The following is a 12,308-nucleotide window of genomic DNA, read 5'->3' on the forward strand; positions in this document are numbered from 1 at the left end:
TAAAATAAATCATCTTAAAAAAATAAATGCAAACTAAAACATCAGTGCTTCTGCTTTCCACATATCAGATTGACAAAGTTCCAGACTTTGATAGCTGCTGTGCAGATGCTATGGTTGGATATGGAATGTCCCCCAAAGGCCCATGCTTCATCCACAGGTCATAGGGTGAGAGTGGAAACTCCTCCCATAGGGGAGGTGGCAAAAACTTTAGGAGGAGGGGACAAGTGGGTAGAAATTAGATTATTATGGCTGTCCCTCTGAAGAGGATATAGGGACCCCAGCTCCTCCTCTTCCTTTTTTTTTTTTTTTTTGCTTCCCAGAAGCTCTGAGGAGAGCAACTTCCTCCATTACATGCTCCTGCCACAATATTCTGCCTCATCACAGCTCCAAAAGCAACAGGGCCAAAGGAACATGAACTGAAACCTCCAAAACTGTGAGTCAAAATAAAGTTTTCTCTCTTTAAGTTGATAACCTCAGGTATTTTGTTAGAGTAATGGCAAGGTAACAGAGTGAGTGAGCTGGGAAGACAAGATTAGGAGGCAGGGGACCTTGGTCACATCTACCTGCATTACAAATATGTGTGTTCTGCCTCTGCACGCCCACTTTAGGACTTCATCCTATAGGTGTGTTTGCACATCTTCATGAGGATGCTTATCATGGAGGCTCATTGAAGCATTATTTGTGGTCATAAAAGGGTGGAAACAAATACTGCCAGCAATAATATTAATTAAATAAATTATATTGCATCTGTAGGATGGAATTAACATGTAATCGTTAAAAAGAATAAGGTACATTTAGGTCTATGATATGGAGCAATCTTCAAAGGATATTATTTTAAAAAGAGGAAGATAGAGAATGTGTATATAGCTCCCCTTACTTGTGTGTGTGCAAATGTGTTATATTTGTATAGAAACATATATTTGTATGTATGTATCCTTGGGAGGATACATAAAATGTGGAAAATGGCACCACAGGTTTCCCCTGGTATTATACTCTGAATGTTTATGGGCCCCTAAGACCCATACATAGAAACCCTCCTTCCTCATCCCTGATGTGACATTAGGAGGTGGGATCTTTGGGATGAGTAGATCCCCAGGATGCAGACTCTATGATGAGATTAGCACTTGTAAAAGGGACCCAAAATGCTCTTGTGTTCCCTCTCTCTCTCTCTCTCTCTCTCTCTCTCTCTCTCTCTTTCTTATTTGAGGAGACAGCAAAAAGGTAATGAACCTACAACATGTGCAATCTGGGTGAGGGTCCTTGCCAGAACTTGACCATGTTGGCACCTTGATCTCGGACTTCCACTTTCTAGACCTGTAAGAAATAAATATCCATTGTTTGAAGTCACTTAGTCTATGGATCATGTTGACTAAGACATTCAGGGAAAGGGTTAGGGACCTGGGGTGGATGGTAGAATGCTTAATTCTATTGTCTCCTTCATTTGAATGTTTTGCTTGAAGCATCTCAGTCCTTAAACAGTCAAAGCCATGCCTTGGGGATACCAAGTCATTTCTGTCCCACCTTGTCCTGCTGCTGGCTGGGAGTGAGCCCTCTGGAAAGGGAACCTACAACATGGGCAGTGCATCACCCAGAAGTCACAGCCTGGGCTAAGGTCTGCATGCGGCAGGGAGGCAAAGGTGGCCAGACCCACAGACTCTGCTGCAAATAACTTATGTTCTTACTCCTCCTCCTCCTGTTACTGATCACTTACCTGGGCATTGCTGATGTTCCCTGGGGAATGAACAAATTCGGTGAGGATCCCCAGTGGGCAGACTCCAGCAGGGCAGGGCTCTGAGCCTTGGGCTGGTTGGTGCACCATGGAGCCATCATTTTACACTGTCCTGGGACTGTGGCTGATTGCTTCTCAGACGAAGAAGTGGGCAGATGGTGTTGGTGTAGAACCTGCTCCTCCTCCTTTTAAACTGTCAGCCGTACAGGTCTCAGCTGCCATCTCATACTATTATTATTGCTACTTTGCATTTGGGTGCATTGCTTTCTGTGGATGTGGAAGGAGGGGTCAAGCAAAGTCTCAGAGAGGCCACATACATTCTCTCAGAGACATGTTTGCTTTGGTGACTGGGTCATGAACTAATTGACAGGGGCTCAGAGCATGTGCAGGGAATGGATTTTCCAGATTCTGCACACTCAACATAAGCATGTTGCATCGTCCCTGAGTTCAGCTCCTCATTCTGGGCCTGTGTGGGCAAAACATAACCCACATTGGGGGACAGAGCTTGTCCAAAGGGCTGTTCTGATGACTCTCAATTGAGAACAAATGGCACCATCACCTCACAGCAACCCCAAGACTGGGGAACTACTATTATCCCTATTTTTCTGATGGGTAGACTGAAGTTTAAGAGTAGTGGGAAAGGGAAAGGGGATGGGATCCAAGGACTTCAGGGACAAGGAGGAATGAGGTCCATTCATTCAGTTGAATCCAGATGCTGGGCAGTTAGAGGTAGCTGGCACTACAGGAGATGGGATGAGTAGGGAAGGTGGGTGCAAATAGAGGGGTTGATCTTCACTCTCTAGGAAACCCATGGGACCCCAGTCTTTCCATTGCACTCCCCAGGTACACCTGGAGGCTTGCTCTTTGAAAAAATTGAAGAGCAGTGATTCTAAACTCAGGAACTACAGAAAGCAGAGGTGGAGTGAAACTTCAGACTGAAAATGGGTTGAGGTATAAGAAGAAAGACAATACACACCAAGAAAAGCCACCAAAGTCCCTTCCCTCAACTCCCAAGAAATTGGCAGCCTAAGGCAGGACACATGTCCCTATTTTTAAGTAGAGACTTAAAAATCTTATACATGGAGGTTGCCTTATAAAGAAATCTGCTCTACCCACCAGTCTAGTGCAACCCCACCACCAACAACAAGACTTCAAAGAGCTCTGGAGTGCTGCACTCTTAGACATGCATAGATTGCCAAGGATCATTGAACATGTGGATGAAGCCACCATCATAGAGGAAAACAAACAACAATCAGAAAAAGGAACTCAGAGGAATTAGAGAGAAGGGAGTCAAAGGTGAGCTCAAAATGAACCTCCAATCATAATCTCAGGGAAATGCATCCAAGAAAGGGTGAAGAAGGTACTAAAAGCACAAGTATGGAAATACCTAATCGAATCAAAGCAATCTCTAGGAAAAAAATAAAAAAGACAAAGAGATTGATAATAAGAAATAAAATTCCACCAGAAGGTCAATTACACAATTCAGCATCTTTCTTACTAACTAGAGTTGTGAAAGGATAGAACCAAGAAAACAAAAAGGGAGAGACTTCCAAAGAAATAATACAAGAAAATTAGTATCTAATGGATGACCACAAATGGAAAGACTACAAATGTTAAGCACCACCACAACTAAATTACATTAATTCCACACACCACAATGTGTCATCATGAAATCTGAAGGCATTGGGGATAAAGATAAAATCTTACAAGTTAGATATTGGGGTGGGATGGGGTATAACACATATAAAGGCTTAAGGATCACAGTGACAATAGACTTTACAATAGCAGCATTGAAAGTCAGAAGACAATGGGATAGTGCCTTTGAAATGTTGACCTAAGTTTCTAAATCTGAGCAAATTATTTTTTGTATGAAGTAATATAAATGTATTTTTAGGCATGCCATACATTTAGAATTTTTTCTCTTCTGCATATCTTTTCTTAGGAGACACTAGAAGATGTGTTTTATCAAAACAAGCAAGCGAACCAAGAAAGAAAAGAAGACAGGGGGTGTAATCCAACAGAGAGGCCAAATGAAGCCAGGAAGGGAGGCTTCCAGGGAAAGGAGAATTACTAGATAATCTAATGTGTTATAATTTGAAATATTTGATAGGTGCTTGGCAGAAATAGGGAAGCTTTGGGGGAAAGCTAGCCATCAGGAAAGTGAAAACTAAATGAATGGTAAAAGGAAACATTTAGCTCTGGTGCTGGGAGTGGGAATGGGTCATGAAAAAGAATCATATTCATCATATATGCTGTGGCTCTCAAATGAAAATGATTTCATAGTCCTATTCATGTAAATACTCATTATTTATTTATTTAACCAAAAATTGTGATATAAAAATTTATTAGGATTATTGAAAGTGGAAAGTGAAAACACGGTGGGTTATGGCCATCAAATCCTCTGCCATTATAATAGAAAGCCAACAATTTATATCAAAATATAAGTGAAAATAGTTATATACCCTTATCTTTTCAGAAGCAAATAAAAAAGAAAGTGATTTTGCCTGGAGAATAGGACTTTGGAATGAGAGATAAGCAGAGAAGAACCTCCACATTGTGCTGTGAGTCTAAAGGATTTGGACTATGCACTCCACATATGAATCCCTTTCAAAAAAAAAATCTGGAAAAGGAAAGGAAACTCTCACCATGTGCTCACTGCTATTGCTAGTATGTGACATGACAGGCTGTGGGGACCAGGGAACACTGTGGAACTGGGATATTTAGCAAATGGAAAAAATTTCAAGTGGGTGACCCAGAGGCAGAAATCCTGGTGTGGGGAACCAGTGGGAGCCCTTCTCTTTTGTGTGAACTGTTGTCCAGATTACAATAGTTGGATTTGTTGGTGGGCAAAGTCCTCCAAAGCATACCAGCCAGAAGTGCTGGGATGCATGGAAGAGATTATTCCAGATGAAGAGTGATGATCTTTGGACAACTTGAAGGAAATATGTTGGGGCATGGTTCCCTTGAGGTGGGATTAAAGGGATGGAGAAGACAGGAGGTCGTGTGAGGGACACATCTCTCTTAAGAAATGAGAGTGAACCAATATGGAAGAGGAGTACAAGATCAAGTTTCCATGTCAGGCCAGGGGACAGAGATATAAGTCTCCCTGGTTTCTGCAGTTCTCTGGCATCTGGTCCCTATGGCCTTACCTTTTTCTCTGTCTTGATCTATGATAGCCCTTGTGGGTGGCTCCTATTGGTCAAGGGCAAGAGGGTTGGTCTGCAGGGAAGGGAGGAAGTGAGAATTAGAGAGATGGAAAGCAGAAGGGAAGGTAGATTGCTAGAAGCAACTCAGCAGAGCCAGGAGACAGAAACATGGCTAGGTAGTGTATCAGTCATCAAATACTGTGCAAAAAATGACCTCCAAACATAACTGAAAGCAACATGAATCTCTCACACAATCTCTGAGGGTCAGAAATATGGGAGTCATTTAGTTGTTTGTTCTGAGACTCAAGGATTATTCTGAGGTTGCAGTCAAGTTGTTGATCAGGGTTCTCTGAAGACTGGAGTTTGGCAGGAGCATCTGCTGTGAAGCTCACTAATATGACTGTTGGTTGGAGCCCTCTGTTCCTCAATATATGGGCATTGCAATGTGTCTGCTTACAACATGGCTTCTCCTAGAGCAGGTGGTCACAGAGAGTCAGAGATGAAGAGATAAGAATGCAGCCAAGAGGAAAGTCACAGTGCTTTTAAACTTGGAAGTGGCTCATTGTCACTTCTTGCTATATTTGGATCTTGAAAGTCTTCCAAAAGTGCATGTGGTAAAGCTTTGGTCTCTAACTGGACCTATTGGGAGGTAGAAATTGTAATACTGGGAGCCTAGTAGGAAGTCTTTGGTTCATTAAGTGTGTGCCCTTGAAGAGAATAGTGAGATCCTGGATTCTTCCTCTTTATTGCTTCCCAACCATAAAGTGAATGGTTTTACTCTGCCACACACTTCACCATGATATGCCACCATGGACCCAATGTGTCAGGGCCAATCAGTTATGGACTGAAGTCTACAAGACTGTGAGCCAAAATAAATCTTTTCTCTTCATAAACTTATCATCTCAGGTATTTCTCATAGAGCCAGGAAGCTAAGACATCTCTGCCATGTTCTTCGGGTCCTGGGTACAGCACAGGAGGGTCTACACTGTGTGAGGCCAGGGGTTGGAATCATTGGGGATCATTTTAAAGACTGACTTCCACAGTAGTTGACTTCCACAGTAGTTGAAAGAGACTCAAAGTTGGGTGCCTACTGTGTGCATGACTGTGATTTCAGCTGTGGCTGTGATAAGCCTTGAAGACACACCTGTTCCTGAGGCTCTTTAGCTCCTGGTACAATTCTAGGTTCTCCTGTCTGTACCCCATCCCAATTCTCATTTTGTTAATACAATCACTCTCTCATATCTGCTTCACCAGTTCCAGTCTTCTGATCTCATTTGCATCTTCATTAATAGATTCTCATGATATCTCTATTCTTTGTGTTGAGCATGTTTTATTAATTCCAGTTGGATGATAAAACAGAAGTCACAGGGACACTGGTTCTATACTGGCCAACAACTTGACCTGCAGCAGTAAGCCTGCAGTGGGCGAACTGGGAAGAGAACTGGAGACTCTGGGCTCTTTAGACACCCACCCCCATGGTGGCTTTCCATTTTTCCTTGCATTTCACAGATTCTAAGCACTGGGGACATGCCATGAATAGAAAAACCCTAGCTTTTCTAGTGCAGGAGATGGGACAGGCATTAGTTCAAGTATCTCACAGATAAATACATAATTACAAATGGAAAGCACTGATATGAAAGAAAGTGCAGGGTGAAATGAAATTACAGGGAGCCTGACTTGGCTCTGGGCCCAGGAAACACCTCTGAGGAGGAAGAAGGCAGCAGCAGTGGGTAATTCCTGCTTGTCACCAGGATCAGAGAACAAAGAGGGCCTCAACCTCCCATTTATCTTCAGGCTAATGTTAGCTTGTGAGACACGTGAATCATTTACTTTTTCTCACAAATGTTGTTAATACTGAGAGGTAAAGAGTAAAAGATTGAGTCCCAGACTAATAAATAAAGGCAACCTTCGGTGATATATTTCTGTACCAGGCAAGGTGTCTTCTTATAGGAACAGTAGAATCACCCAGAAACAAGCGTCTAATTATAGCAGTGCCATCTGCGGAACTAAAATAAGGATGATTATCAACACTATCTTTCAGGTTTTTCACTAAGTCAGAACAATTTGCTAAAAATAATCTGTACTGTATCCGCAACGCCCCCAAACAATGTGTGTTTTCCAGTCACAGCGGCTTGCCAGCTCCCCATGGGCCCGCAAGGCTGAGGGGAGTACTAAGCCCAGCTGGCAGCCACAGTCCTTTTGTTGGCTGGTTTCCTACTGAGCTTTATCACTGGGGCAGTAGAAAATGGGGTGGAGGGAAAGTTCAGACTGGATTTCAGCCCACCATGGAAGGCCAGGCAGACACCAGATTGGGCAGGAGGCCTGGACTGAAGAAAGCTGGGTGCATTTCCTAAGAGCCTCTCAGGGGTTCTAGGGCCCAGGGCAGGGTTCTCAGTTCCTGGAATCTTGCTGGGTCCAATGAAGTTGAGTCAAACCCTCAACCCCCAGCATAAGGAGTTAAATTCATAAGCCAGGCACCAATTCACTTGTGTTCCAAGGAGAGGTTTCCTTCTGCACCTGAAAACGAGGGTTGGGGATGTAGCTTGGTAGTAGAGTGCCTGCCAAGTATGTCTGTTTGTTCAATTCCCAGCACTGAAATCAAACAAAGAAACAAATCCAGAAACAAACAAACAACAACAACAAAAAACTTCTTTCTAGACCTGAAAATTCAGGTCCTCCACAGAGAGCACCCCTTGCAGAGGTTCATTGCCAGTTTACTTTTCCCAAAGGATGAAAGATGTATTTCACGGAGAAAGAAAGTGATCTCAGAGAAAGGATTGAGGTGAAAGAAGGGATAAACTACAACGAAAGCACTGATGAGAGGAAATAAGAACCACCATTAATCATATAAAGCAGAATTCATAATGTCTAGGGGACATAAGAAAACCAGAACAGAGCTGAAGTTCTAGACAAACAAATACATATGCTAAGCACAAGTTACCTGGAGTTCAAGGGTTTGAACATCCTTGTCCTATCTAGGTAGAAGGTAAAGGCATTGAGTTCAGAGTTTTATAAAGAATTCTTGGAATATATTACTAAGTCATTATCTTTCTTGATTATAAATGAAAAACTCTATGGTATTCACTGAAAGATTGGAGCAAGCAGGAAAAAAAGAAGTCTGCATTCTTAAGGAAAAGCAAAAAGATTTGGGAGATGAAGAGAGCGTTGAATTAGAAGCTATATTAAAATCCAACTATATCAATAATTATAGATAGAATTCAGCTAAAGAACAAAGATATTGGATGAGGTTTTTAAAAATATATCTCTGTATACTTTTATGAGAGACTTCTGAAACAAAAGTTTAAAGAAGAATTAAAAGGTCAAAAAAATACATAGATACAAGGAATTTATTAGTCTGTTTTCCATTCCTATAGTGAAATAACAGGATGGCTAATGTATATAGACAAGAAGTTTATTTAGCTCACAGTTCTGAGGGTTCAAGGGCAAGACACTGACATTAGCTTGGCTCTGATAGGACCTCACTATGGAAGGCTTCACGGTGGCAATAGCACGAGCAAGAGGGAGAGATCATAGGGCAAGACAGAAACCAGAGTGAGGAGGGCCAAGCTTGTGGCCTTTCACTAGACCCCACTTCACTATGATGTGTACCAGGTTTCCAGCACATGAACCCTTTGGAGAAAGTCTAACCATATCCAAACCACAGCACCTCCAAAACCCAAAAAGGTCTATTAAGCATTGTGCTTTTTCCTCAGAGGTAGAAAGTTCAAGGTGCAATAACTCACCTTTTATTTGAAGGGGTAACCCATCATGTCCTAGACTACTAGGTCCCTGAGGCAGTTCTCTGAATCTCTGTAAGGTTTATTTCCTACCCTCGAGAGAATGTGTATCTTACCATGGCATCAACAGTACTTGCCACTTCCTGCTCTTTGGTCTGGTTGCCATGGTATCACATACCATGGACCAATGCTGCTCTGCAGAGAGTTCATACAGTCCTATTCCCTTCCTTCAAAGGAAAAAACAAAAAACAAAAAACACAGCCCTGGGAAAAGCTCTGGGTGATTACTTTTGTCTACAACACATGAGTGAGAACTGTTTTTGGTCTTCCTTCTGAGTGTAAGAAAAATACAGCATTCACCGGATCCACAGCAAAATACTATGTACTGGGTCCTGGACTAACCTGCTCTAATGAAGAAACTCCATATGGAAAGGCATCTACAATTGAGGTTTCTGTATGGTGAAGTATGTGGTAGCCACAGTCATTCACCATGATCTGTGTGGTCTTTGCTGAGGAGATACTGCTGATTCAAACTCTAGTGAATTAAACTGAACACTAGTGAACTAAATGGGGGATGTAATGGGGCTCACCACATAAGCACCCCTAAAATCATTGAAGGTAGCAGTACCCTCTGATAGACCTCCTCTTACCTATCCCCTCAGATATAAGATCATTTTTTTATTTACTGTCTCAGATAGAAGTAGAAACTCAGGGACTTTCATCTGTCAAATAAGTCCAGTCCAATCAAACACTTAAGAACCCAGGTCATAAAGTTTGGGTGTTTCCTTGAGTCCAACAAGCCCGTTATGAGATGGCTCCAGACTTGAAATCCACTTGTAACCTGCTTCTCATAGAGGGCATCATACCACTTGGAATATCAATATCAGCTTGGACTATACCCAATTACCCTGAAAACGCTTGTTAATTCCTTTTTCGTGATGAGTTTGCCCAGTGGAATGTCATAGCCCCCTTTGGAGAAAGATGGGAGGAATTGTGATTGTCTACACTCATCATAGTCTTTCAGTGCTCATCCTCATGGGGACCCAGATCCTTCTTTAGTCAATGGATTCTGAGTCTAAAAACTGGCTTAGGACTTGAAAATGGACAAAGGACTATGGCTTTCGATAACCTTCAATGAACCCATCCATTTATCTTTCTTCCTTCCTTCCTTTCTTTACTTCTTTCTTTCTTCCTGAAGATAAAATCTATAAAACATAAAACCCACCATTTAAAAATGTACAATCCAGTGGTTTTTAGTATATTCAAAGGTTATTCAATCCTTGCTACTATATGATTCTAAGACATATCCATTACCCAAAAAAGAAACCCTGCCTTTACCTGTTAGCAGATGTCAATTCAGCCTTTTCAAAATTCCCTGGCAGCCATTAATCTGTTTGTGCTTTGTTTTGGATATACGTTGATGTGTCCCCCAAGGCTTCAAGTGCTGGGAATTTGTCCTCAGTGAGATAGTGGAACCTTTAACAGGTAGGGCCTATTTGGAGGTTGTTACTGGTCCCTCTCCATCCCTCTGTGGCTTCTGGTCTTACTATGTGATTTTTCATTGTTTCATATACTCCATGATGCCATAATCTATGATGTGAGCCACCTGAGGAGACTCTTGCCAGAGGCCATATTGATGGGGCCACCTGATTATAAACTTTCAGCCTCCAACCCTGTGAGCTAGGTTCTTTTCTTTATAAAATACCCAGATTCTACTTTGTATGGATTTTCCAGAATACTGAATATTCCATGCAAATGAAATCACACAATATATGTCCGTTTTATCTGACTTTTCATTCAACGTGAACTTTTCCAGGTTCATCTGTGTGGTAGCATGTGTTATAACTAAATAATATTCCATGTTATGAATATGCCACATTTTGTTTATCCATTCATCTACTGATGTACACTTGGATATGAATCCATTCTTGACCCTTTTAATTATGTATAAGAGTCAGTGTCCAAGATGTTTAGATATGAGGTGTTATGATTTAGATATGAGATATCCCCCAAGAGCTCCTGTATGAAACAATTCAAAAATGTTCAGAGGTGAAATGATTAGTTTATGATAGTTATAATCTAATCAGTGTATTAATCAACTGATATGGGTTAATTGGGTGGTAACTATAGGCAAGAAGGGTGTGGCTAGAGGAAGTAGTTCACTGGGAGCATGCCTTTGGAGTTTATATTTTGTCACTCTTTAGTAGAGTGTCGTTCTCTCTCTCTCTCTCTCTCTCTCTCTCTCTCTCTCTCTCTCTCTCTCTCCCCTTCCTGGCTGTCATGTCCCAAGGTGCTTTCCTTCCATGCCCTTCCTCCATGATGTTATGCCTTATCTCAGGCCCAGACCTATGATGTCGGTCAACCATGGACAGAACCCCTGAAACCATGAGACAAAATAAACTTTTTCTCCTCTAAGTTGTTCTTGTCAGGTCTTTTGGTCACAGCCATGCAAAGCTAACTACAATGGTTTCCATCTATTTTGCCCCTAGGAACATCTCTTCTATTGGAGATCTCCATTTCATAAACCTCTGAACATTAGGATACCTACCTCCTTTCCCCTTATCTGAAGCCATGGCCTATGATTTTAATCACGCCCACATTGAAGAAGTGGGTGCTGCAGTTAAGTGCTACTCTCTGACCCTTGCTATTCAAGATATTATCACACCATTGTTCCTGGGAAGCCCTGCCCTGAGGTAGCACATCTCTTCCTCCACAGTCTGCTTGAAATTTCTGACATCATTTTCCATCAGGACTTTCTTTAAAAAGCAGGCTATGGCTTTTATCTAAGCTTGTAAGAGTCATTGAAATCATCCCAGGGCCCTTTCCAGCATGTTAAATTCTATTATGCGTGAATGACCTCATACTCAAATCAACCAACCTCTCTTATCCATTTTACTCTTCTGTCGCCCTTGAGCCAATGCCCTCAGGACTGACTTCCACAGAGGCTGTATATAATTTCTCTTCTTCTTGAGCTGGCCAAGCATAACTCTGGGTTCAGATAGGAAGGATTGAGGCCCTGACACTAGGATGGAGATATTTGGACTTGAGAATCTTGAACCCCCATATTCCTTTGTAACACTCTGGAGTTCCCTAGAGTTTAGCTTTCACTTATTAGAAGATAAAACCTTGAGCCATTCCTTGAAGATTATGCACAGGCTTCAAATTCGATCAGTGCTTTTTAAGACCATGTTGGCTGTCCTCAGGGATAGCCCCACCTCCCCTTCCGGGCACTGAACACGTAACTAGAGCCTGGGATAAGTCAACTCAAACCAAATGGGCTGACTCCCAGAATTGGGCTTTTGAGAGAGTATTGGGTTTCCAGGAGGCAAAATCAAGCTTGGAGTAGCAACCATTTTCAAGGTCATGCCACTGGAATGGGACAGTTAGGATGCTGCTGCTGAGTAATTTTTGGAGAGGCTGATTGCCCTCTCTAGGTGTGGATTCTAGCTATTTCTTTGTGGCCATGTCTATCACTATGAGTCTAAGCCACATTCAGGAATGCCCTAGAACTTGAGCCCAAGCCTGGATCAACATCTTGACCCCTGCTAGGATAGATGGACAGATGAAGAAGGATGGTCTTTGTGATGGTTTAGATGTGGTGACCCCCAAAAGCTCATGTGTGAGACACTGCAGGAAGATTCAAAGGAGAAATGATTGGGTCAGAGCCTTAATCTAATCAGTTAATTAATCCCTGATG

At 42.1% G+C, this 12,308-nt stretch overlaps 1 long non-coding RNA gene across 4 annotated transcripts in view; it reads left to right on the forward strand.

The window, feature by feature from the left end:
• Nucleotides 1-289: 289 nt before the first annotated feature.
• LOC125612513 overlaps nucleotides 290-12,308 on the forward strand; it is an 80,097-nt gene continuing 68,078 nt past the window's right edge. For all 4 annotated transcript variants that reach the window (XR_007342938.1, XR_007342935.1, XR_007342937.1 and 1 more), the window contains exon 1: nucleotides 290-433. This is a non-coding gene — a long non-coding RNA (uncharacterized LOC125612513). The remainder of the gene's footprint in view (nucleotides 434-12,308) is intronic.

Source organism: Marmota marmota, unplaced genomic scaffold, assembly GCF_001458135.2.
Source record: "Marmota marmota marmota unplaced genomic scaffold, marMar, whole genome shotgun sequence".
In the NCBI taxonomy this organism is placed as follows: Eukaryota; Metazoa; Chordata; class Mammalia; order Rodentia; family Sciuridae; genus Marmota; species Marmota marmota.